This window comes from Notolepis coatsorum (genome assembly GCF_963971535.1).
Source record: "Notolepis coatsorum genome assembly, chromosome: 7".
Taxonomy (NCBI): domain Eukaryota; kingdom Metazoa; phylum Chordata; class Actinopteri; order Aulopiformes; family Paralepididae; genus Notolepis; species Notolepis coatsorum.
In genome coordinates, this window is record NC_140171.1 from 143,356,488 (window position 1) to 143,382,869 (window position 26,382).

General features: G+C 45.0%; 1 protein-coding gene across 1 annotated transcript in view; it reads left to right on the forward strand.

Annotated features, from left to right (window-relative positions):
- Positions 1–1,797: 1,797 nt before the first annotated feature.
- Positions 1,798–26,382, forward strand: part of LOC311232309 (uncharacterized protein) — a 62,189-nt gene continuing 37,604 nt past the window's right edge. Inside the window, exon 1 of the mRNA XM_084319065.1 lies at positions 1,798–1,848. The gene's annotated coding sequence lies outside the window, so the exon portion shown is untranslated. The remainder of the gene's footprint in view (positions 1,849–26,382) is intronic.

Here is a 26,382-nt window from a genome sequence, read left to right on the forward strand (position 1 = left end):
ACCTTAAAAGGGAACTATCTTATAAATGACCTTTTCCTGTGTTTAGGGTTATTTTCTAGCTATGTGGACTTATAGTAATAGAATCTATGTCTCTAATTCTCGATTTGGCGCATTCTTCCAATTCTCCCCTCACAATAATGTCCCTCCCTCAAGTGAGTCATCTGAAAATTTGCCTATATGGGACGTCATATGGTGCATTTGCATAATAACACCCGCCCCCTCTAGCTGCCCGCCGAGCGAGAGAAGCAGAGAACTGTAAACGCTCTGCGTCTCCCTCTCCCTCTCGAGGAAGTCCACCACCGCGCTGCGCCACAGACAGCTCATGCTCCCGAACCGAGAGAGAGAGAACTGTAAACACTCTGCGTGTCCTCCCGGCTCAAGTCCACCACCGCGCTGCGCCACAGACAGCTCATGCTCCCGAACCGAGAGAGAGAGAACTGTAAACACTCTGCGTGTCCTCCCGGCTCAAGTCCACCACCGCGCTGCGCCACAGACAGCTCATGCTCCCGAACCGAGAGAGAGAGAACTGTAAACACTCTGCGTGTCCTCCCGGCTCAAGTCCACCACCGCGCTGCGCCACAGACAGCTCATGCTCCCGAACCGAGAGAGAGAGAACTGTAAACACTCTGCGTGTCCTCCCGGCTCCCTCTCCCGGGAGGACACGCAGAGTGTTTACACTTTTTTTTCTCTCTCTCTCTCTCTCTCTCTCTCTCTCTCTCTCTCTCTCTCTCTCTCTCTCTCTCTCTCTCTCTCATAGCAGCAGCAAACTAACACAACGTATAGACATAGGCTGTCTGTCTCTCTCTCTCTCTCTCTCTCTCTCTCTCTCTCTCTCTCTCTCTCTCTCTCTCTCTCTCTCTCTCTCTCATAGCAGCAGCAAACTAACACAACGTATAGACATAGGGTGTCTGTCTGTCTGTCTGTCTACACCCCCTCTCTCTCTCTCTCTCTCTCTCGACTGACTGTCACTCAAAGTGCTTATGGGCGGAGCCAGGCCATAACAGCCTGATTTCTTGTGGCTGAAAAATGATGGGTTTGAGTACTTGATTAGAAATATAAACCAATGCATTTTTTTTTTTAAACGTACAGATGTCTTCAATAGACTGACAGGAATTGTTTAAAGTTGCCCAAATAGTGCTAGGAATAGTAAAATAGTTCCCCTTTAACCAACTCCGAAAGAATGCCTAAACTTAACCGGCGAAAGAATGCACGTTTATAACGTAAAAAAAAAAAGGAAATAGAAGTGATTCGAACTTGTCACCAACGCACCACAGGCTCCACAGCAAGGCGGCGAACGAGTTGAGCTAACCGTCAATGTTAAAACAGGGGGATTACGGCTGCATAATGCCGCGGCAGAGCTCCGCGGCAGGGCTCTGCTCTGCCGCTCTGCTCTGTTGCTGCCGCGTCGCCGCGGGGGCGTGGCTAGGCGCAAGTTGGTTGCCTGAAGTAATGAAGCGTCCTGGCCTGGTTATTGTGAGTGCGCTGTTAGTCAATAAAAGGTAGAACATGTCGTAGAGTGTCCATTATATCATTATAATTTTTTTTCTTTTTCTTTTGTTTGTGTTTAGGTTTTATTTTTATTTTGTATAGGCTGGTGATGTTAGGGTTGGGTGTTTTGTTTGGTTTGTTCTGTTTTTTTTTTTTTTTATTATTGTTTTCTTTTCTCTGCTGGGTCCCTGCCTTATCCGCTCCAGTTGCCGGGTTGTACAGTAGGTGGCGGTATGCGCATTTCTGTGGTTGCGACCCGCCATTAACCCCATAGAAGAAGAAGAAGCTTCATTACACAGACGTGGACGAGAGCAGCCAGCAGCGCGTCCTGTGTTTGATTGATTCTTCACTTCTATGCAGGTAAGAATGTGGTCAATTGGGTTTTCCTTTGGTTGCTATTGTTATTGCTTTGTACATGTTACAGTGTTTGTGAAAATGCCAATGACTTGCTCATTTCAATGTAAAAGCGAGTTGCCTGGTTGGATAGCATAACAGTTAGCCTGTCGATGTTAGCTAGCGAGCGAGCATACAGGCATCACGTGACCAGTTCGTGCCGAGTAGTTTGTTTTCTTTGCAAAATAGGGGAGAATAATTTACTTGTCTTGTAAAAAATACATTTGTTAATGTGAAAACTTCAAGTAACGCAGAGTTTATTAACAAACTATTGATTACATGCATATTATACTGAGCTCAGTGGTACATAGCCCCTTTCGTGACTGCGATGTGGAAGCCAGGGGCTTTTGAATACGCAGTCACTTATAGCTCCCTAGTAGCCAGGTTAATTTGGACCACCAAGCACTGCTTAGAAGCTCGGTGGGTCCGAAATATATCAGATATAAATTTCAAAGGTACCCACTACCCAGCGTTCAATTAGGGTTTCACATACACACGCGGCAGGGTTTGAAAGCTCGGCGTTGCTAATACACATTTTAAGGCGAGACACTGCAGGTGAATAGTCAAATATACTTTTTTTGTTGATTTTGAGATTTTGTTATATTTTGCTTCCTAAACATGTCTTCTATGAAACTAGTGACAATAAAACGTCAATAACACACATTTAGTTGTTTATTTTACATCATTTTGCCTTATTGCATACATAAATGTGCACATATTTAATGGGGAAGTGCCTCATTTGCATATATAAACATAAATTTCAGAAAACATGCAATATATTTTTTCTTAGTTTATATGTACATAACAAATTGGGAAAGTTTCATAGTGATATCTATTCAAAAAAAAATTCCTATTAGGGGGTACTACACTGTACTACACTGTTTGTAGCCTGTGTGTAGTTCTGTTCAGTTCAATAACATCATTATTATTATTATTATTATTCAGTTATCAGGCATGTGTTTAGGTTGTCTATTACTAATGGTTTGATTAGGTATTGTGTTTGTGAATATCTGTTTAAAAAAAAAAGTATGGCATTTTACAATACAGAACTTTGAAGGCGTTTTCCCAAAAATGAGTTTTAAGAGTTTTTCCTCATACTCTGAGCCAGAAATCTCCACTTCAGTAGCACTCACATACACCAAAACGTCCAGTTCTATTCATATCTATGTTCTGAAGGTATTTACAGAAGGGTTTGTTGATATCGCATTCATACCCTGATTTATATCAAATTTTATTCCTAAAAACATGGCGATATATGGAATTTTACCATTAAAAATGGACTGAATGGAGTATTTTCTGATTTATGGAGTGATAAAAAGAGATATCCAAAATCCCCTCTGTAATAACCTTTGGCTCTAATATGTCAACAATGAAACTATAATTTTGAAAATGGCTTTATCCAATGTTCAGATTTCTGTCCTGGAATTATATGCAAATTAGTGCATATTTAAGTAGACCATGCCTCATTTGCATATTTAAACATACAATTTCAGAAAACTTGTAATACAAAAAAGTCTTGTCTTAATATAAGTAATCAACTGGGGAAGTTTCATTGTGATATCTATTAGTTAATTTGTTTACCCTATTCACCTGCAGTGTCTCCCCTTAAATCATTTTTATAAACTGGTCAACTCAACACTGCTCAAAACGGCTATTATTTCCGTATTTGGCTGCCTGGTGCGCCTGCGCTGTGATCACAGCGCATGCGCATCATGTACCCAACGCCGGAAATAATGCAGTGTTGACCAGTTTATAAAAATGATTTAAAATGTTTTTATTAGCAACGCCGAGCTTTCAAACCCCGCCGTGTGTGTGTGTGTGTGAAACCCTAATTGAACGCTGGGTACCTTTTGAAATTTATATCTGATATATTTCGGACCCACCCCGAGCTTTTAAGCAGTGCTTGGTGGTCCAAATTAACCTGGCTACTAGGGAGCTATAAGTGACTGCGTATTCAAAAGCCCCTGGCTTCCACATCGCAGTCACGAAAGGGGCTAAGTGGTACACAGGTTGAAGAAACATGGCTTGGAATCAACCACCAGGGTTAAAAATCGTGCTGAGCCATGGATGCACACTGAAATACTGACCGCTATGAAAACCAGAAACAAAAAATGCTCTGAAGTTCATAAAAGTCAGACAAAGCTTGCCACATGGTTGAACAAAAAATACAAAGAAACGGACTAAGAAATGAAGTAAAAACCGGGGGGGGGGGGGGTACACGGGACACACAAACTTTGGAAATTACTCAACAACCAACTAGGCTGCAGCAAAAAACTAAACCAAATTTACAAACAAACATAAAGACAGAAAACACTCATCACAGACAAACTGGATGTGGCCAAAATACCTAAACATATTCTTTACAAACATAGCCACAACACTGGTTAATAAACTACCCTCCCACTCAGGGCATTATGGGGTACTACAAAAACCTAGGGGTCCACAAAGACGACTTCAAACTGGAAATGGTAACAGATGAGGTACTAAAAAAACTGAGCGCCCTCCAACCTAACAAGGCCACTGGCCATGACAACATCCCCTCCAAATTCCTCAGACTCGGCAGCCGCCATCACCCCAGTCATCACACGCATAATAAACCTCTCCATAAAACAGGGACACGTCCCTGTTTTTATTCTTACCTCCATCTCGAAAGTCATGGAAAAAATAGTCTACAAACAGTTCGAAAAGTACCTAGCGGGTCTAATCTACGAATTCCAATCTGGCTTCAGAACATCCCACTCCACTGACGCATGCCTTCTCTATTTGAACAACCACATCAAACAAGAGGTGGACGCGGGCAAATACTGCGGCATGGTCATGCACTCATGCTGGACCTACAAAAGGCCTTCGACACTGTCAATCACTCCATTCTGATTGACAAGCTAAACTTTAGCTTGTCAATCAGTGAGCTGGATGCAATCCTACCTTGAGGGGAGAGAACAGATGGTGGAGGTAAACGGTACTCTACCCTAGAGCTGCCGCGATAACCGCATTACCGCGGTATCGCTGTTGCATCACGCCCACCGCAGAGTTAGGCTGAATACCGCATCACAGCTGTTTTTTTATAATAATAATAAAGTAGCGCCCAGATGTTGGGCTTGCGGCTCTGCAGATATACCCTACTCCTACTCGGTTCCAAGTGACCCTATTTGGTAGAAGTGGTACCAGAAAAGTCACGTGAAACACTAGGGGTGGACGGTATGGTCTAAAATTTATATCACGGTATAATTTGAAGCATAGACGTAACGGTATATATCACGGTATCATCGTTTTTGATAATTTTTTTTAAAAATTTTATATATATATTTTTTTATATATAAAATATATATATTATATAATTAGACTTGTACTTGTATTATCTGCGAGACATCGCCACCACGCAACAAGCTCCACTGTCTGTGTGTACTCTAGTAGCCTCCAGCTACGGCCAGGATTCTCCGGAGCTGCACCTGGACCTATACTCGAGTAGCCTCGAGCAGAGCTACGGCCAGGATTCTCCGGCGCTGCACCTGGACCCTATTGTATTGGTATAACGTTAGCAAGCCCTCAGCTCGAATACGCATCGAATCAGTGTTATAAGACATTGATATCAGGAGCTATCTGTAGCTACTGCATATATAACGTTAATACAACGCCTCAGTGAATTATTTAGTTCAATGGGACATTTCGTTTTGAACGGTGAACTAACTTGCGTTAACGTGAGCTAACAGGTAGCATACACGTCTCTAGTACTAGACTTTGTGGAGCGTTTGTTGATGTCAGGAGCTATCGGTAGCTGGCCGACTAGATACCGTTCGGTTAGACAATGCCCCATCATGTATTAAACTAAAAGTGAATAGTTGACTGGGTCATTTTGTAACGGTAGCTAAGCTAACGTTAGCTCAGGGAGACGCCGCCGTCCTCCCGACAGCTCCTGTGTCCCGTCCCACTAGACTACTAGACCAGGGCTGTACGCTAAGCTTTTTCACTAGGGGCACACTTGCCCCTAAATGAGAAATTTAGGGGCAAAGAATATTTTTTAGGGGCACATTTTTAAATAACTATTTTACCATTATAGTAGGGCTGGGCGATATGGCCTCTAAATGATATTGCGATATTTTTTGGCCATATCACGATACACAATATATATCGCAATATTTTGACATTTCCTAAAGCACTTAAAATGCTTGATTTAACCCTTTGATGCATACAGTCACGCCAATATGATGATTATAATAAGTCCCTGCAACATATGTTTGCATTATTAAACCATGAAGATGCTTTAAAAAATAATTTAATGAAAATGTACTAAGAGTAGTCTACTGACACACTAATAAAAAAAATTATTTACATCTAAGACTATTTATATAAAAACTCTTGGGTGCCCTTTTTTTGCACAGTACTGTGTTTTCTATCCACTTTAGCCAAACACACACACACACATATATATATATATATATACTACTGTGAGAAAATAATAATTACACACAAAGGGATAATGGCTTATAGCAGACTTAATGATTTTAGAATATTTCAGATAATGAAATTAAATGTTTATCATCAACTATCCAGTTAGTATTTATACTGTCTGTAACGTTTGGCTACTTTAAATCATTGAATGTAGAGAGAGAGCGAGAGAGAGCGAGGGGGCGAGAACGCACAAGAGAGCCAGCCCCCCCCCCGGGTTTTGTTCTAGGTTCGCGTTTTGATCGTCTAAGCTGCCGTAGGTGATGACGTCACACTCGAATGTAAACAGGAAGAGTCTAACACGGAGATGGAAAGTGGATGATATACAGAAACGAATAGCTAATAAATATGAAGTTATGTTTAAACTTATGTTGTCAAGCGTTGTCACTTGTCAATATAACCCACCCCCTTTCCTCACTTTTCCACCGTCCCTGCTTCACTCGGGACCACCAGCTAACGTTAGCCCATTGCTCGTGTCAATTAAATTGCATGTTATTAAATGTCCGCGCTGGTCTGTCTAATGAAATTACAACCGCAACATTATGTCGCCTGTACAGCCCTGGTTGTAGGCTAATGTTAGTGAATGAAGGGGTGAAATCACTATTCGCAAGCTTGCGAGTAGATATAATTTTTCATTCGCACCGGCCAAATTAGGGGGCAATTTGCGACGATCTCGTCGCAGCGTACAGGCCTGTACTAGACCCATGTTTACATGCGTGCGGTAGGGGCTGGCACGCCCACTGCGCGAAGCCTCCTAAATAACTTTTTCCAGTTCGCACATATCTATTATCTATAGGGCTGCAACTAATGACTAATTTGGTAGTCGACTAATCTGCCGATTATTTTTTCGATTAGTCGACTAATCGAAAACCAATGTAAACAACAACAACAATTTTTTTTTTTTTTTTTTTATTACCTATCTTTGTGAAAGATATACAAATACAATTAAATATATATATATAAATAAATATACATATTCGGTTTAATCTGATCCTTCACAACAGCCGCCCCCTAATTAGTCCCACCTAATTAGCTAAGCAGAGACAGATTAACCGCACTGTCTTCCACTCAAGGTCCGCTGTAAGGTCAGTCAACTCACAAAGTCATAGGGTCATGGTCATCATCGATAGTATCTGGGAGTCGGGGCAGTTCTATGAGCCTCGCCACGGGCCGTGTGTAGGTGCGCCCTTGGACGAGTACTTCAGCTGCTCGGACCTTGCCATCGGCACCGGTGATCACTTTGCTTACGCGGCCAGCCGGCCACATAGCTCTGGGGAGTGACTGGTCAACTATCATGACGACTGTTCCTTCTGTCAAGTTGTCTCTCTCTTTTACCCACTTCTAGCGGGTCTGTAGAGACGGTAGGTAGTGAAGTAGGAAGCTGCTCCAAAACTTGTCAGCTAGTACTTGGCTGTACCTCCACAGTCTTCGGCCGTTCGCTTCTTCGGGCCTGTACATTGTCTGGGGTAGCGCGGGGTCCAGCCGCCCCATTAGGAGTGTGTTGGGGGTGACTGGGTCGACATCTGCTACATCACTGGAGACGTAACCGAGGGGCTTTGAGTTCAATACTCCCTCGATCTCCGTGAGGACTGTCATTAGGACTTCCTCTGCCACAGTCTGGGCTCCGAGTACGGCATACAGGGCTGTCTTTATAGAACGTACATCTCGTTCCCAGGTTCCACCGAAGTGGGGTGCGTTCGGGGGATTAAACTGGAAGTCAATCTGGGCTGGAGCGAGGTGGGTCTTAATTTCTGGGCCCATAGCTTGGAAGCTCTCTCTCAGCTCTCTTTCTCCGCCTTTGAAGTTGGTCCCGTGATCAGACAACAATGTAGACGGTTGTCCTTTCCGTGATATGAATCTCCGGAAGGCCATAAGGAATGAGTCTGTGCTCATGGTCGGAAGGAGCTCGATATGCATCGCTCTGGTGGTCATGCATTTGAATACAATACCCCACCGCTTCTCGGTGCCTCTTCCTCTCTTTATATACAACGGGCCAAAACAGTCCATGCCTGTGGAGTGGAATGGCTTGTCGCCGATTCGGAGGCGACAGGGGGGTAGGTCAGCCATCCGTGGTATGCTGGGCTGCGCGCGCCACTTACGGCAGTCTAGACAGGTTCGCTGGAAGCGCCGTACTTCTTCTCTCCCTTGTAATATCCAATAACGACGTCTGATCTCCGCGAAGACTCTCTCTGCTCCTGCGTGGTGCACATCCTCGTCGTATTTCTTTATGATCAGCTCTGTGACCTTGTGTCGGCTGTTCAAGACGATCGGGTGCTTAATGTCATCTGGTAGATCGGGGGCTCTCCGCAGGCGACCACCCACTCTGATGAGATTATGTGCGTCACTCTCTGGTGCCAGGTGAATCAGTCTGCTGTCTGATGGGACGGGGTTTCCTCCCTGTAGACAGTCTAGCTCATCGGGGAACGAGTCTCTCTGGGCTCGTTGTAGTAGAAGAAGTTCTGCTTCTTCGTAGTCAGCTGCTGACATGTCAGTGGTGGACTGAATCTCTGGGTGGTGCCGCAGGAATGTTCTTTGTTGCGCACTCTCTAGGGTAATGCAGTCATCTATGTTCGGGTCTGTGGAGGCGACAGTGCTCAGTCCACAGAACATAGGCTTCTTGTTCTCAGCCTCCTCGCTACTTGCTTCCCTCGGGGTGGGCGTAGGCCAATCTCCTTCCGGGAGCTGGAGGAATGCTGGTCCGTCACTGTAGATGTTGCGACGGGTTAGGTCATCCAGGGACATTCCCCGGGTGATGACGTCAGCTGGGTTGTGTTTGGTATCCACATACCTCCAGCTTGCTTCTTCCGTTAATTCTTGAATCTCGGTGACTCTGACTCCCACGAAGACTTTGTATCTGCATGAATCAGACTTAATCCATGTGAGTACTGTCGTGGAATCTGACCACAAGATTGTTCTATGCACCGGAATGGTGAGTTCACGTTGGATTAACGTGGCTAGATGCGCTCCTGCGAGGGCTGCGCAGAGCTCTAGACGTGGGATAGATTGTTGCTTACGTGGGGCTATCCTTGAGCGGGCCAGTATGAAAGCAGTGTGTATCTCTCCTCCCATCTCTTGGGCACGCAAATAAGCAACCGATCCGTAGGCTACTTCGGAGGCATCGCTGAAGACGTGTAGCTCAATCTCGCATGTCTCTGGCCTCACTGTGGATGGGAAGTAGCTGCGGCGTATATTGACACCTGGGAGTGAGCGGAGTTCCGTCTCCCACTCTCTCCATGTTGAGGCAAGGTGTGCGGGTATTGGGTCGTCCCAGCCCTGGTCCTTGTCCCATAGTGCTCGTACAATCATCTTTGCCCTGGTGGTGTAGGGTAGAATACATCCCAGCGGGTCATATTGTCTGGCGAGTGTTCTGTACACACTCCGTCTGGTGGTCGGTATCGCCGCCGACCTTCCTTGCTCTGGAGCCAAGGGTTTGTGTCTATAGTGGAGCGAGTCTGTTTTGAAGCGCCAGACTAATCCTAGTGTCATTTCTTGGGCTTCTCCTGGGATTGTCGCCATCCAGGTCTCGCTGCTGGCAGCCTTGTCTGCGGAGGAGAGGCTGCGCAATACGTGCGGGTCACTGCTGGCCCACTGCCTGAGATCAAAGCCTCCTTTGATTAGGGAGGCGCGTAACTTGATTAGGAGAGCCTCGGCTTCTTCTTGAGTCGAGACGCTTTGTAGACAGTTGTCTACGTAGAAACTGTTCTTCACACTGTGTTGGACCTCTTCATCTGCTGCTGGGTCCTCTGTGACGTGTTTCTGTAGTGCAAACAATACTGGGGGGTCGCTGCTGGCCTGCTGCCGGAGATCAAAGCCGTCTTTGATCAGAGAGGCGCGGAGCAGCGCTCGGCGTCGCCAGTCTATTTTCTTCTCGACAGGCTGCAGGAGTGTGGTGTCTCCTTCTGTCGTTCTGGAGTGGAAGCAGCTAGTGGCTGCTGTTCGGTTGAGAGATTTAGCGAGGGGGCCTTGCAATGTCCATCCTAGGCGGGTCTCGACTGCTGCAGGACAGCCTCGGGGGCCTGTATGGACCCGGTCAATCGGGACTATGAGTTCTGCATGGTCGGAGCCTATCAACAGGGTCGGGGTAGCGCCGTCTATGAGCGGGATAGGTAATTGGCGCAGGTGCACATATTTATCCATCAACTTGGTGACAGGGTAGGTGTACTGCGAGAGTTCTATTTCTTGGCTGGTGAAAGCATTTGTGATCTCGTACCGTCGCTCTGGCTGCCCGTTGGCTGCGATAGTGAAGGAGACATTCTCGCCTTTTATCGTCTTTAAATCTCTTCTTATTGTCCGAATCGTCATTTCGTTCTTGCTCCCCCGCAGTCCCAGTTGAGTCGCAGCGGAGGCGAGCAGAAGGGTCTTCTCTGACCCGTCATCAAGGACGGCGTAAGTGTCCATGACTTTATCCTGGTAGCTCAATGTCACACGGACTACCTTTAAGAGCACTTGAGCTCCGTTGCTGCTGGCGGGGTCAATGTACATGACACTTGCCTTGGTGCCGCTCCGTGGTGCAGGTATAGGCCGTCTTCCGTTACTATCGTGTAGTATATCTAGATGGGCTCCATCGCACCGGCTGCACATTTTCTTTAGGCGGCATTCGGCTGCCATGTGGGGCCGCGCACATCGATAACAGCGCCGGTTGGACTTTATCCATTGGCTCACTTCTTCTGCATTCATCTTTGTGAATGAGTCACATTGTGACAGCCAGTGTTCTTTCTCACAGTAGGGACACGCTATCTTCCACTTCTCCTTTCTCGAGGGGGTGCTGTGACTCTTACTGCTCGGTACTGACTCTGATTGGTGCATGACAGTCACCGATCTTCTTCCATCACTTATTCTCCTGGGTCCCTCTCTGGAGCTTGGCGTGCTCCGCCCGAAGGTGTCCAGTCGTAAGCTGCTGACCTCTCTCGCCAGGAAGTCGGCCAGATCAAGGAGGGATGGCTCGGGGCCGTCGGGATCTCGGTAGTCCCTCTGCCGCCGAAAGCGCTCCTGTCTTGCGGGTGGCAGCTTCTCCAAAATCCTCTCAACGTTAGAGTTGGCGTACAGCTCATGCCTGCCCTTCTCCCGTTGAGCTCCCAGCATCCCCACCAGGGACTGCACTTTGATTGACAGGTCGTCTAGTGAGCGATTGTCTGTGGCTGGGGGTAGGCGGTCAATATGCCTTATCTCCTGGATTACGTAATCCCATATACGTCCATATCTTTGATCCAGCGCTGCAAGGGCCGCTGTGTATGGGGTCGAGGAGGTAGCATAGGCTAGCGCTATATTGTGCGCTCGCGGTACTTTCAGGTGCTTCAATAATATTGCATACTTGTGGCGTTCATCAGCGACATCCACCATCATTGTCTCTAAGCACATCCGGAGCTCCGTGTACTGTGCTCGACTCTCATAGGCGAAGTCTGGGAATGACGGCGTGGCGTTGTATGACGCCGTGGATGGCGGATACATCGGCGAGCGTTGGGGGAGAGACCTCCTGGGCGAGTCCCCTCTTGCGCCTCGCTGTGGGCTGGTACTGGCAGGGTACCATGGCCCGCTGGTCCAGGTACTGTTCCTCGGGGCTGGTCGTGCGTCGTGCTCACCCGTAAATAGAGTCGGGGGTCTGTAGCGCAGCCCGCGGGGGTATAGCCTGGACTGTATGGGACCTCCTGGTCCGGTGGAGTACTGTGCTGTCGTCGGGCTTGGTTCTCCTCTTCTCCCTCTTCTTCTTCTATCAAATCTTCCAGATCTTGTAATCGTTTATTTAGCTTCTCCGCAGTGCAGGCCGCTCCTTCCTTGTAGCTGGGTCTCGCTTGGACCGGTATGGGAAGGGGGTCTGCGGGGGGTCTAGACTCGGTCTGTTGGTCAAGTTCAGGGTCTCTTGCTCGTTGCGGTGACGCTGCTCTTGACTGCTGTCTCGACGAGTTCCTTGAGCCCCTGGCGGAGGGAGAGGGAGTTGTCCTTTTGATCAGCTGCTCTATTAGTTGCGCTTGTAGTCTGTCGCGCTCTGCGTCTCTTTGGGCACCGGCAGCAGCGCGCTGGGCGTCGGCGGCGGCGCGCTCTGTTTCTCTTTGGGCACCGGCAGCGGAGCGCTGGGCGTCGGCCCGGTCTCTTGCCATATTCTCTTCCATCTGGAAGCGTCTCATCTCCAGACTTGTGCGCTGTTCTTCGCTCCGTTGCTGTGCTTGGAGGTGTTCGCGCTCGCTGGTCGCCTGGGCTTGGAGACGTTCGCGCTCGCTAAGCGTCTGTGCTTGGAGCCGATCGCGTTCGGTAGAGGCTGTCAGGCTGACGAGGAACGCCTGTTGTAGTATCCTCTCCGCTTCGCTGGGGGAAGGCGGTAGTGGAGGTGAGCCTCTCCTGCGTGAACCGCTCCTGGGGGTACTCGTTGGGGAGTCCTGGAGCTCTAGTTCCTCGGCGCTCTCCTCTTCTTCTTCCGTGCAGAGTTCTCTCTCTGTAGGGTTGTCTTCCTCCCGGGGCGTGTCGGGGACTACTTCTTTAGTAGTGGCGGGGGGTAAAGGCATGTCAATTCCCTCCTGGTCCCCACCGTGGGCTTGGTCAGTTACATTAGGACCTACTAGGGCCTCTGTGGTCGGGGAAACCTGGTCGTTAAGGTCAGACATAATTTTACTTTCTACTTTTACCACGTTTACCGTTTGTCGAAGGCTAGGTAGTTGACTGACAGTGTAAGCCTCTAAGTACTGAGGTGTCTGTCGTCTGCGCCGCGGGCGTTCTAGGTTAGGAGGATCGTTTCGTGGAGTGTTCATCATAGGCCATTTCGATATTAATAACACTATATTAATATTACACTAGTTGCCCTCCGGCTCGAAGGACCAATTGTAGCTGAGGGGTACAATTCCCTGACTGTATTGTTAGATATGATATTTAATACCACTACCTCATGTACTTTAACTTCTGGCCACCCAGTACAAGATATAAGTATGATGAACACTTTCCCACCTGATGAAACGAACCAACACAAATGTACCAAATCGAATATTTAATACAGCAAAGGGTGTATACAACATTCACTTAATTACATTTATGATTTGAAATATTGAATATGCACTTTTATGGCAAATGAGTATTCGTAGGTAAATCAACATTGAATGTCCAATCTCTGGTTGCGCAGGGAGTAAGTATACAACCTGGAATATTTAGGAAACGATAGCGAAGGTACTTAAATGATTATAGCTGGATACACTAAGGGGGGGGGGGGATCCCGCTGGTTGTAAGACAGTAGGAGGGGGGGGTTAGAGAAGCCGCTGGCGGTATCCCATCTGGCCGACGGTGTCTTGGGAGAATCCAAAGTCTTAGACACAGTGCCCACAGAACCTCGGGCAGCAGACGAATACAGCTGGACCCTCTGTGGAACGGTATCTGCCGGTCCACAACGGAGAGACGTGGTGCGACCTCACGTGTAGAGCGCCGCCTCACCTGGAGTCCTCTCCGGGGGGTAATTCCAACACTCGACAGTGTTGGCCTTTATCCATGGAATAATCAAAGCACACAAAGCATAATCCAAGAGCCGTGGAAGGCTCGCCGTCGTCGGGTAGAGTAATCCAATATACAGGTCCAGTCGCTCTTGACCCGGAGCTCCTCGGATGCAATCACCACTAGGGGTCTGACCAGCCTGGATAAGCGTCCAGATAACGTCAGGAACGATGGGGGTACTGATAACTGTAGAACTCGAACCGAACGATGCACCATACATAAATAGACTATTATTAGCTTAATAGAATACGTCCAACTCGACGGTATGGTGCCAAACTATGACCATTCAACTATTAATCTACACGATATCTCAATGCCTATTCTGGGCCAAGTAGGCCCTACTACACCGCACGTGCTTCGTGGGGAGGCTTTTGCGTCTGTCACACTGTTGGAGGGTAAAGAACTGGACTAAAAAAAAGTTCTACTTTACGAGCGCCATATATATATGCGCTATGAACAAATAGTACCACACGTATTTCGCCCGACATATTACTGCGCGGAACCGGGGGTTTGCCTCGACATGTTAGGCGGCACGATTGAACTTGGACCTAGGGGTATGGCAACCTGGCGCCAGGTTCTCGTCCAATGGTAGAATGAAACTATTATGGGCTGTTTAGTAGAAACGGGGATGTTCAATGCATATTGTACAAGGAATATACAGGGGATATCAAACGATATACAAATACAATTAAATATATATATATAAATAAATATACATATTCGGTTTAATCTGATCCTTCACAACAGCAATAAACAAAAAAGGATGGATTCACTGTGTATTCTGCCTCATTTATTGATTAAACAAAACCGACATCAACCCAATTTACCACAGAGCGGAGAGTTTAGTGTCACAACAAGATCGCTGATGTGTTAAGCTTGTTGTTGTTGTGTTAGCCTAATGCTAGCCTAATGCTAACGCTAACGTCAGCACATAGACACGATAGGTAACGTTAAACCCGGGTTGCTTGGTGAGAGGTAACGTTAGCTTTAGCAGAATAGACACAACGAGAGTCTGGTTAATGTTGTTATTGATTGATTTTATTGAAACTGTGTTAGGTCGCTTTCACACAGGGGCTGTTTGGTCCGGACTTTCGGACCAGAATTCGATAGTCCGGTTTTTCGGGTCTGTGTGAATGTGCGTCGAACTCGGTCCGCGGACCAAACAGGCGAACTCTGGTCCGCCCAGGGAACAAACTTAACTTTTTGACTTACCAGCCATTTGGCTGGTAGATTTTAAAAACTACCAGCCAGGCAGATTTTTTACCAGCCAAAAATTAAAAATAGCTTTTTAGTATATCGCCATGTGTTATTATTACTATATAATACTCTCGTATGCTATTTTCAATTAATATCATAAACAACATAAGGAATATTAGCATAATTTTGAGTGGACTGAAGGAATGAGTCAGCGTTAATAGTTTTAAATGCAAATAATTTATTGAAACATAGAAGTGGGGTCGGGGACACACACTGTTTCAACTCACCACCCCCGCATCATATTGTAGTCTAGTCTGTCTTCAAACTTCCACTCCTCTCGAAACCTTTTTATATTTGAATATCAACATTATCTGTGCATCCTCAGTAATCCTCAGTTTACTACAATATACTCCTCTCCTGAGTCCTGACTAGTGACTTCATCGTCTTTCCAAACGCACGCACACACACAGACAAAGGGAGAGTGCCCCCCCCATTTCCCTTTCCCCAGTCCACACTGTCTGCTGTTCTCTATGGCTCTGCCGCTGATCAGGATTAGCTTGTTAGCTTACGCTAACATAACGTTCATTTCGGGCGATGTGGGCATAAAGGAATGGCGACGATGCAATGCATGTTAGATGCATTTGACACGTTGTGAGAAGAAGAAAAAACCACAGACTTATTTCGGCTCGCAAAATAGGCGCACTGCTGTGTAGCTCTGCTCTCAGGGAACAAACTTAACTTTTTGACTTACCAGCCATTTGGCTGGTAGATTTTAAAAACTACCAGCCAGGCAGATTTTTTACCAGCCATTGGCGGTTGGCTGGTACTTATTTTGTTCCCTGGGTCCGCCTGAAAACGTAGGTCTCGGTTCGGCTTCAGCAGACCAAATATAGGAAGTGATTATTATTACCACTGCTTGCAGCACTCACTGCAAAACAAGCACACTGCATCTAATCTCTCTATCTATCTCTCTATCTATCTATCTATCTATCTATCTATCTATCTATCTATCTATCTATCTATCTATCTATCTATCTATCTATCTATCTATCTATCTATCTATCTATATATCTAACTGTGCATCTTGGGAAGAAGGAAGAAAAACGCGGCTTATTATTATTACCGAGGCGCACGGCATTAATAATGGATCAATGCCACGTCAATACTATTATTATTATTATTATTATTATTATTATTATTGGTCTACAAGTTGTTTAGCGAGAGGATGGTGGTAATGTGCTTCAAATTTCAATAGAACAATGGATCAATGCCATGTCAAAACTCGGCTCCGCTGATCTGGAGGACTCGTAGTCCACACAGACACACACACACACGCGCACGCGCGCACACACAGGCTTGCAGCCACACACACATTTCCACTGTCCAATAGACAAGCGCCCTTTTCGACCGCGTGACATTGTTCAGAAGGTCTCGGTGCGCTGACAGATTTCTCTATGTGAACGCAGGCGAACCAAATGAAAAATGCAACAATGTTGCAACTTCACCCCCAGAACCGCACCGAGTCCTCCAAAACTCTATGTGAAAGCGACCTTAAACTCTGGCTTGCTGCAAGCCCTCGGACATACGAAATATTTCGCAAATTTGTGCGGTAAGGAAAAGATCAATACCGCGGCAGCTCTACTCTACCCCCCCCCCCCCCCCCCCCCTCACAGTAAGCTGTGGTGTTCCACAAGGAATGTGCCGCCCATTGATACACGACAAGGACTCCGAGTTCTTTAATTACAGATGGCTGTTTATTGATGCATATTCTTGAATACAGGCTAGCTGGAGCTAGTTAGCATCATAGCATCGGGTTCATCACCACCGTAGAACTACAATGCAGAAAATAACAACAGTCAATACTCATACAATACAGTCAATAGAATTACAAAAACAAAACGAAAAGAGTGAATAAGCTTTACTGACCACTTTGGCCTGCTTGCAGCTCAATGGGAGGGGGGTTATCTTCAAAGACACTTTAATCCTTTATCTTTGACAAATAAAGTGCACAATCTGCTGCGCTATCTTCTCCTACCAGTCTGGCACGTTCCCCCAGATCTGATCAAACTACCGCCCGTCAGAGCGTGAGACAGGACGTGATACGTCACATGAGATTAAATGAAATATAAAAATAAACATGCGCCCTCTATAGGCGACCGCTGCATTTACAAGGATAGGAAGCATACTAGAACCGCTACTGTTCCTAATTTATGCAAATGGTATGTCGTCAGCTTGTGACTGCAACTTGTTCTTGTGGGTAGGCCGGGTGGGGGAAACTGTACATTGGAATATGGACGGAATCTTACTTGGTCCCAAGAAGAGGGTCTCGTGTAGGCTTGGGCGGTATGATGGTATTACGGTATACCAGGGTATTTCGAGATCCCGCTGGTATGATTCTCAATACCGTGATGTCACAGACTGCTATTACACTGACACTGAGTTGATTGTAGTGCACAGCACGTGCCAGCAGAGGGTTACGTGGCTATCGTTCTGGGACTGGGAGCTAACGTTATAGTAGTACCTGGATGGTGCGGGGTAACTGGCTACCGTTCCGGGAGCTCACGTTGATACCTGGATGGTGCAGGGTAACTAGCTACCGTCCCGGGAGCTAACGTTGATACCTGGATGGTGCTAACTAACTAGCTACCGTCCCGGGAGCTCACGTTGATACCTGGATGGTGCTAACTAACTAGCTACCGTCCCGGGAGCTAACGTTGATACCTGGATGGTGCTAACTAACTAGCTACCGTCCCGGGAGCTCACGTTGATACTTGGATGGTGCTAACTAACTAGCTACCGTCCCGGGAGCTCACGTTGATACCTGGATGGTGTTAACTAACTAGCAGCTACCGTCCCGGGAGCTCACGTTGATACCTGGATGGTGCTAACTAACTAGCTACCGTCCCGGGAGCTCACGTTGATACCTGGATGGTGCTAACTAACTAGCTACCGTCCCGGGAGCTCACGTTGATACCTACTAACTGGCTACCGTTCTGTGATTTGTTTACTTGAGGTTGAAAGTGCACTTTCAGGTTGAAAGAACGGCCCTAATCTCAACGTGTTTCAATATAAGCGTTATGTATGGTGATAACGAGTATATTGTCAGCTCCGCCCCCCCCCCCCCCCCCCCCCCCCCCCCCGCTGATGAAAATGAAAGTCATACCGTATACCGGGGTATTATGACGGTATGAAAAAAATTATACCGCCCAAGCCTAGTCTTGTGTAGGGATGGGTATCGTTAGGATTTTATCGATACTACTACTCTTATCGATACTGCTTAACGGTTCGGTACTTTATCGATACTCTTATCGGTTCTTTTTGGTTCTTTTTTTGCAAGAAAAAAAGACAATTAATTAAGAACAGAATCAACATTGCTTTATTATTTATAAATACAACGTTATAAATAAGTATTATAAATAAATATAATTTCTTCAGCAACAGCAGCAGCAATGTTCTTTTATATAACTTTATAAATAAATATAATAAATTAATATAATTTCTTCAGCAACAGCAGCAACAATGTTTTAAATGTGTCTGACTCTGAATTATAGACTTTTTATAATAAACAACAAATGCAAAAGGCTAACAGAACTGTGACACTCGTTCACCCTATCCTCTGTCATCCTTCCTCTAGCTGCTAGGGATAAAGGACTTTGGGTGGTGGAGGGAGGTAGAGGGAGGATGTGTGGTGGCCCTGGGCTCACTGGGCTGGGACATAGTGGCTGACGCCTCAGCTTGACTATCTATAAAAAGTTTAGATTGTAGTATTTGTAGCTAAACAATTGTTTTGTTTATTAGCCTATTTGTAATAATTCGTTATTAGCCTAGGCAACTCCGTATCTTGGCTTACGGTTACGGCTGCAGTGGATGCAGATGGAACACTGCGCGCAAGGCAGTCGAATGCGCGCAAGGCAGTCGAATACGCGCATTTCTGCACACTAATATCATGTTTTGCCAACAGATGTTTTGATAAATTGATTTGCTCGTATTGCCACCCTTACTGGCAAATGTTTTGTTGCACTTGTGGCAACGTGCATTGTCGGCATTGACCCTTGTAAAGTATATCCATACTTTAGAACGCTTCGCTCTATCCGCCATGATCACGACTCAGTGCATGCAGAGCTGCTGTCTGTGTGCAGAGCGCTATAGCACGGGGCGTCGGGGACAGAACTTTCATTAAGGAGTACCCGTATGTAGTACCCGTATGTCTATGTGTAGCACTAGCGAGCGACTCGCGAGGATTGTGTGTAATAAATTGACTCGCTGGCTGCGGCTCGCTTCTCGTGCAGAGACAGAGAGGATCGTTTGCAACTTTTAAATAATAATAATAATAATAATAATTTCTCTAGAGTATCGATAGCAGTACCGAGGACGTCAGAGCTTATAAATACTCCGGTATTTTCTAATATAGTACCGGTTCCCGTTTAAAACCGGGGTCCGGGGGGCATCCCTAGTCTTGTGTGTTATTGGGTTAGGACATTTACTGCACATTGGCGGGGGTTGGGTTAGGACATTTACAGGGGCCAGTTTCGAATTGCAGCTTCCCGTAGGTGCTCTTTAAGAGCGGTTTTGAAGGTGGGTAGTGATTGCATTTTTTTTTACGGCTCTGGGTAGGGCGTTCCACATTGATGTGGCATAATTGCGGAACGTGTTTAGTCCCTTGTTTGAGACGAATCTGGGTTGGACATGATTTGTGGAACTCCCTCTGGTGTTGTAGTCGTGGTATTCACTGACCTTTGGGAAGTATTTTGACATGGGTACCTTTGTGGTGTAGTGCCTTGTAGACCAGGCCCATTGCAAGTTGTGTACTCTGTCGTAGGGCTTGGTGATATGGCCAAAAACGATATCACGATAATGATATGATAATTGTTCTGAAGGTCCAGATTAACACATAGAGTCTGCGTCTATTATTTTGTATAACTTATATATTGTTTATATATATATAACAGCGTTTCCGTTAGCCGGTAATTACCGGTATTTGACCGGCAAAATCTGTTGAAGTCCGACATATTTAATCTCTCCGGTCTTAATGTCCGGTGAAAATAATTCCCTGAGTCTAAGCACAATTTGATTATTTGAATTGTATTAAAATAGGCTAAAATTAAATAGCCTATGCGATGAACGAAACAATCATTACATTTGTTTCATCGTTGCTTCTAATAATGACAACGACGTTGTCAGCGAGAGCATAGTGCTGGGTGTGCGAGTGCATGTGAAGCTGCAGAGCCGGAGCAGCAGCAGCACAGTGCAGTACTCATATTCAGCTGTTGGGTGGGGGGCGCTGCTGTGCGGTCACCAGATAGAGCCAGAAAACAGCTGAATCTGCTGCTCTGCATCGACATACTCTCGCAAATAAGTCGTTGGGAGGTGGAGAGAGAGAGTCGTCACGCAAACCCACGATAATGTTGCCGTCTCTCTCTGCCAAATTTCTCAGTTCTTCACTTGATATAATTAATACAAATGTCCAATATAACGGAATTCGTTAGCTCATAAAAATGTGATTATAACAGACTGCTGTTTATTAATGTCGGGCGACTGCTAGAGCTGCCGCGGTATTGATGTTTTCCTTACCGCACACATTTGCAAAATATTTCCTACCGCCGCGGTTATTACCGCACGCACACACAAAAAATTAAAAAAAAAAAGTTCGAATGCATTTTTTTTTTAGTAGTAGTCTACTCTTTATAGCATATAGCCTGCCTCTAGTCTAAATGTCTATCTTTAGAGGATGACTTTGCAGCATGAATATTGTTTGGGATTCGGCAAGCACGCATTAGTTATTGAAAGTGAAACACTGATTCAAAGTTTCCCCTCTGGTCGTGCGCAGTTCACTCGGTGTCGCGGGCAGGGGTGGTTACCCCTAACCCCCCCGACCCTTTCTTATTATTATTACTATAAAGTTACTACTTTATAATAAAGGCATTCGTTTGGTGGCATTAACATTATATAGTTATACGTTCAATAACATCAGCGTATTTACCGGACCATATCAAGGCAACAGGGGAGGAAACTAACTTTTTGGCTTACCAGCCAACTGGCGGGTATCTGATTTTTTTTTACCAGCCAAATAGATTTTTTACCAGACAAAAAAAATCGCTAATTGTGATAATTACTTCTTTGTACGTCTTCGTCTAAATTGATTTTCAATCATAGTAAATTAATCACACTGTCTCTACTCTTCAAAATATTACATCATTAAATCACATATTAACATGAAAGAGGGAACTATTCTGGACTGGGTTGGGCTGAACTGGGCAGTGAAAGATGCTGGGTTGGGCTGGTCTAGGTTATACTGAATGATGAATTGAAAATGAATTGAAAATGGGGGACCCTGATGTAAACAAGACGAAAGTCTTTCTCTGGTCTGCATCCCCTTAACAATTGCATGTATTGAGCCGTACTGTACTGTACCCATTCTGCAATCTGTTAAATAAAGTTTTCATTCATCACAGCTCAACTACTAGGAATGTGTGTCTGACTCTTAAGTGCAGGAAATATTCATCAGAAAGGGGGGACATGATGGAGGGAATGGAAAGAGCAGGTTTGACAGGAGCAGGGTTGAAGGGATTGATTGATTGAAACGTTTATTAACAGATTGCAGAATGGGTACAGTACAGTTCAATACATACAATTGTTAAGGGGATGCAGACCAGAGAAAGACTTTCGTCTTGTTTACATCAGGGTCCCCCATTTTTAATTCATCATAACATATTGGAGTGTGGAGGAAGTGGACAAGGCATTAAGCAAACAGGACTGAAATGGGGGACCCTGATGTAAACAAGACTAAAGTCCTTATCTGGTCTGCATCCCCTTAACAATTGTGTGTATTGAGCTGTACTGTATTGTACCCATTCTGCAATCTGTTAATAAAGTTTTCAATCAATCAATACTGGGTTGGGCAGTGAAAGAACAAAGCATTTCACTGTAATGTAATAGCTAAATAAAACAACTTGAACTTGACTTGTTACATTTGCACTCTGGTTGTATGCCAAATGTATTCTGGTTGTACTGTACTTGTGCTGTAAGATGACAATACATTGGAACCGAATCGACAACGCTAGGGGTTCAGCAGGTGTGTTCTGAATGCCAAATATGACAACATCACCGTTGTGAAGGGCATATGGGCGAGTGGTGATATGCTGGGAAACCCGGTAATAATAAAATGTCACTCGGCTGCATTTAAGCAAAGCCGCTCAGTATAGTCGTCCACTATGTTGAATGCGCGTTATGGTAGCTTGTTACATGCTAGGTAGCTAGTCAAGTCAAGTCAAGTCAAGAGTTTTAATTGTCACGGCATACAGGTATACAATGAAATGCGGGTTGACTTGTCATTCTCATCCGACTCGAAGGAGACGCGTCGCGTGCTGTTGTTCGCCCCCATGTCAGACCGCACCGATATCCGAAAGCGACGACTCTACATGCAATTATTTTCATCCACTCATGTGTTTTTGTAAGTTTGTCTACGTTGTCAAGCCGGCTGCCGGTGGCAGGAGTTAGTAGGTCTGCGCGCAGTGGTATGTCCACTTCCCCTAGATGGGCGTCATCTTCTAGAAAACGAGTGTTCATTGGAGGAGCTTAGAGCGCATCTGTACAACGATGATGTTCATTGGTTATGGTCTGATTATTATGTGGCGCAAATGGGAGGAATCAAGGGGGGAGTCAGAGTTCGGTTTGTGTCAGTGAGCGAATCAGCAGATTGCAGAATGATTTTTTTGTTTTGTTTTGTAATTACTAGTACTCGCCAGACTGGCGAGTGCTCTTCATGAATTACTCGCCAAAACGTAAAAAATACTCGCAATTGGCGAGTAAAGTGGCCTAATTTCCTCCCCTGCAAGGCAAGCAATACTCTATTCATATCTCAGTTCCTTTCTTTGCTCAGAGCGTGCTGAGTTGTCCCATTCTGCGGTCTGTTAATAAAGTTTTCAATCAGACAAGTGTATAGAACGAAGGGCTTTTATTATAACATTCGTTGCAGACAGTAAAATCATTATGTCTCGTTTAGTACTCCTGAAGAGCGATGGTAGTCCACTCCGGCGGAGAGTTAAAGCTAACGTTATTAGCCGTGTTGTGATGAGCTGACATTGATTCAGGACGTAAAAACGTGTGACGCGTCTCTCTTCTGACCAATCAGTGGTCTGCAATGTTTCACGTGACTTTTCTGGTACCCAATAGGGTCGCTTGGAACCTCGATGGAGGAGTAGGGTATATCTGCAGAGCCGCAAGCCCAACGAGAGGAGGGTAATTTAGTATTATTATTATAAAAAACAGCGGTGACGCGGTATTCAGCCTACTCTGCGGTGGCCGTGATGTAACAGCGATACCGCGGTAATGCGGTAATCGCGGCAGCTCTAGGGCTGGGCGATATATCGAGTATACTTTGCGAGTCCAGTCCACGGCATGTTGACAGAATTTGCAAAACACCTTATCGCCGGCCATATACAAGTCATTAGGATACTGCGCTGCTCTGAATTTAGGGCTTAGTGTGGAATTTCTTCCGACATTAACGCTAACACCGAAGCAGCTAGACGCTTGGAAATTCTACATGAGATGTAGTAAATTACTATATCGTGAACATCGAGTATATGTTGTCACGTCGCGGCTGAGATGAGACTTGCTTTAGCGCAGAGCTGTCCTCTCATTTTCATTATAGACAGACTAGCGCGGACCTTTAATGACATGCAATTTAATTGATGCGAGCAATGGGCTAACGTTAGCTGCTAACTTATCCCATGACTAGGCTAAGCTAACTAGCGTTAGCTGCTAACCCTGGAAACGCTCAAAGCGGACTCCACGACACTAGTTCCATTCGTGAGGAAAGGGGGTGGGTTATATTGACGACTCTTGACAACAGAGATTTAAACATAACTTTATAGTTACAGTATAAATACTAACTGGATAGTTGATGATTAGTGATGCACCGATGTGAAAATTGTGGCAGATACCGATAACCGATATTAATATTGCTGTTCTGGCCGATACCGATATTTACAGATGTCGATATCTCTGTATAGAAAACACTTTTTTATGATAATCAAATAAAGAGCTATTTTCCAAAACGCATAATTTTTTTTACTTTTGTAACTTATTTTCAGAAATGACTGATATTTTGAAACTATTTAAGGCCAAAACATGTAAAAAGAAGAAAAAAAATATTAAAAAAAAAAGAAAAAATATATAATTTTTTTTTTTTTTTTTTTTTTTTTTAATATCGGCCCTATCTTGATATCGGACCGATACCGATGTGTAAAAAAACTGCCATATCGGCCGATATTATATCGGCGGCCGATATATCGTGCATCACATGATGATATAAACATTTAATTTCATTACCTGAAATATTCTAAAATCATTAAGTCTGCTATAAGCCATTATCCCTTTGTGTGTGATTATTATTTTCTCACAGTAGTGTGTGTGTGTATATATATATATATATATGTGTGTGTGTGTTTGGCTAAAGTGGATAGAAAACGCAGTACTGTGTAAAAGTCTTAGGCACCCAAGAGTTTTTATATAAATTGTCTTAGATGTAAATAATTTGTGTGTCAGTAGACTACTCTTGGTACATTAATTTAATTATTTTTTAAAGCATCTTCATGTTTTAATAATGCAAACATATGTTGCAGGGACTTATTATAATCATCATATTGGCGTGACTGTATGCATCAAAGGGTTAAATCAAGCATTTTTAAGTGCTTTAGAGGAAATGTCAAAATATTGCGATATATATCGTGTAGGGGTGTAACGGTTAGGGGTGGGACGATACATCGATCCAGATCGATACATCGATGTAATTATCAACGATCGAATCGGATCGATGCAATGTAATAAGATCGATTCATATCGATACTCTTATTTTGAAAATCCTGTGGCGAGTCTCATATCCGCCCAAGAACAACAGCAGTAGCTCCGTGTGTGTAGACGTTACAGCATAGCATTCTCCCTTTCTGTGTGTGTGTGTGCGCGCGTCTTTGGAAAGACCAGATGAGGTCAGAGGAGTTTGATGTTTAAATGTTATTTAAACATAAACAATATAATACATAATAAATGTAGGCCTATACATGATCATGCAACATCAACAAATTGTTGTAGGAACGGTTTGGGAGAGGGAGGTAGGGAGGGGTTTTAGGTTGTGAGTTTTGAGTTCCAAAAAATTTAGCTTAAAGTTTAAAGCTCAATATATCAAAACGTGGCACTTTACAGTGAACAGGAGGTCTATTTGTATTAAAAACAATAGATTGATTTTCCTTTAAATGTCTGGAAGAGCTCAAAAATACAAATGTCAAATGATATTTGTTACCTTTTTTTTTAGTTGATCTAAATGTTACTGATTGTGTTAAATGGGCATATGATATCATCTCATATCGATTGCAGGCACCTGAATCTAATCTAATCGTATTGTATCGTGAGAGACTTTGTGATATCGGCAAATATCGTATCGTTGTCCAAAGAATCGATATCGTATCGTATCATGATGAAACTGGTGATTCCCACCCCTAGTAACGGTACACAAAATCCACGGTTCGGTACGTACCTCGGTTTTGGGGTCACGGTTCGGTATTATTTTCGGTACAGTGGGTGGGGGGGGGAATAAATATAATTTTTTTGCTTTTCATTTATCTATTTATTTATTTAACACATCCTGCGCCATTCACGTTGTACGACGTGTTTCAAGTTCATGCTAATCCTGCCAATCCACGGCGTACAACGTTATTTTGATCATATTTCATATTTCCCTCACGGAGCCTGGTCTGATGCTGTGTGAGCCGGCACAACTCCACAACGCTTCAATACTGCCCCCTGGTGGATTATCGGCGAGTTGCCAAACCGGAAATGGCCAGTTGGATCTCGGTGCGTCTCCTAAATGCGTCCGGCCACTCGCATATCGTCGCGGGACTCTAGCCACACACCGTGGATATGGATCGCTGCCATAACTCATAATCGACATGATTTGGGCGTGTATTTAGAGCTGCCGCGATTACCACATTACCGCGGTATCGCTGTTACATCACGCCCACCGCAGAGTTAGGCTGAATACCGCATCACTGCTGTTTTTTATAATAATAAAGTACCCTGCTCTCGTTGGGCTTGCGGCTCTGCAGATATACCCTACTCCTCTGTCGAGGTTCCATTGGGTTCTATTGGGTACCAGAAAAGTCACGTGAAACACTGCAGACCACTGATTGGTCAGAAGAGAGACGCGTCACACGTTGGAGCGTCCTGCAGTGTGTTACCACCAATCGGCAAGTGCGTATTAGGTTTTTACTTCCTGAATGTCAGCCATTGATCAGAGCTCACAACACGGCTAATACGTTAGCTCCCGCCGGAGTGGATTACCATCGCTCCTCAGGAGTACTAAACGAGGCATAATGATTTTACTGCAACGAATGTTAT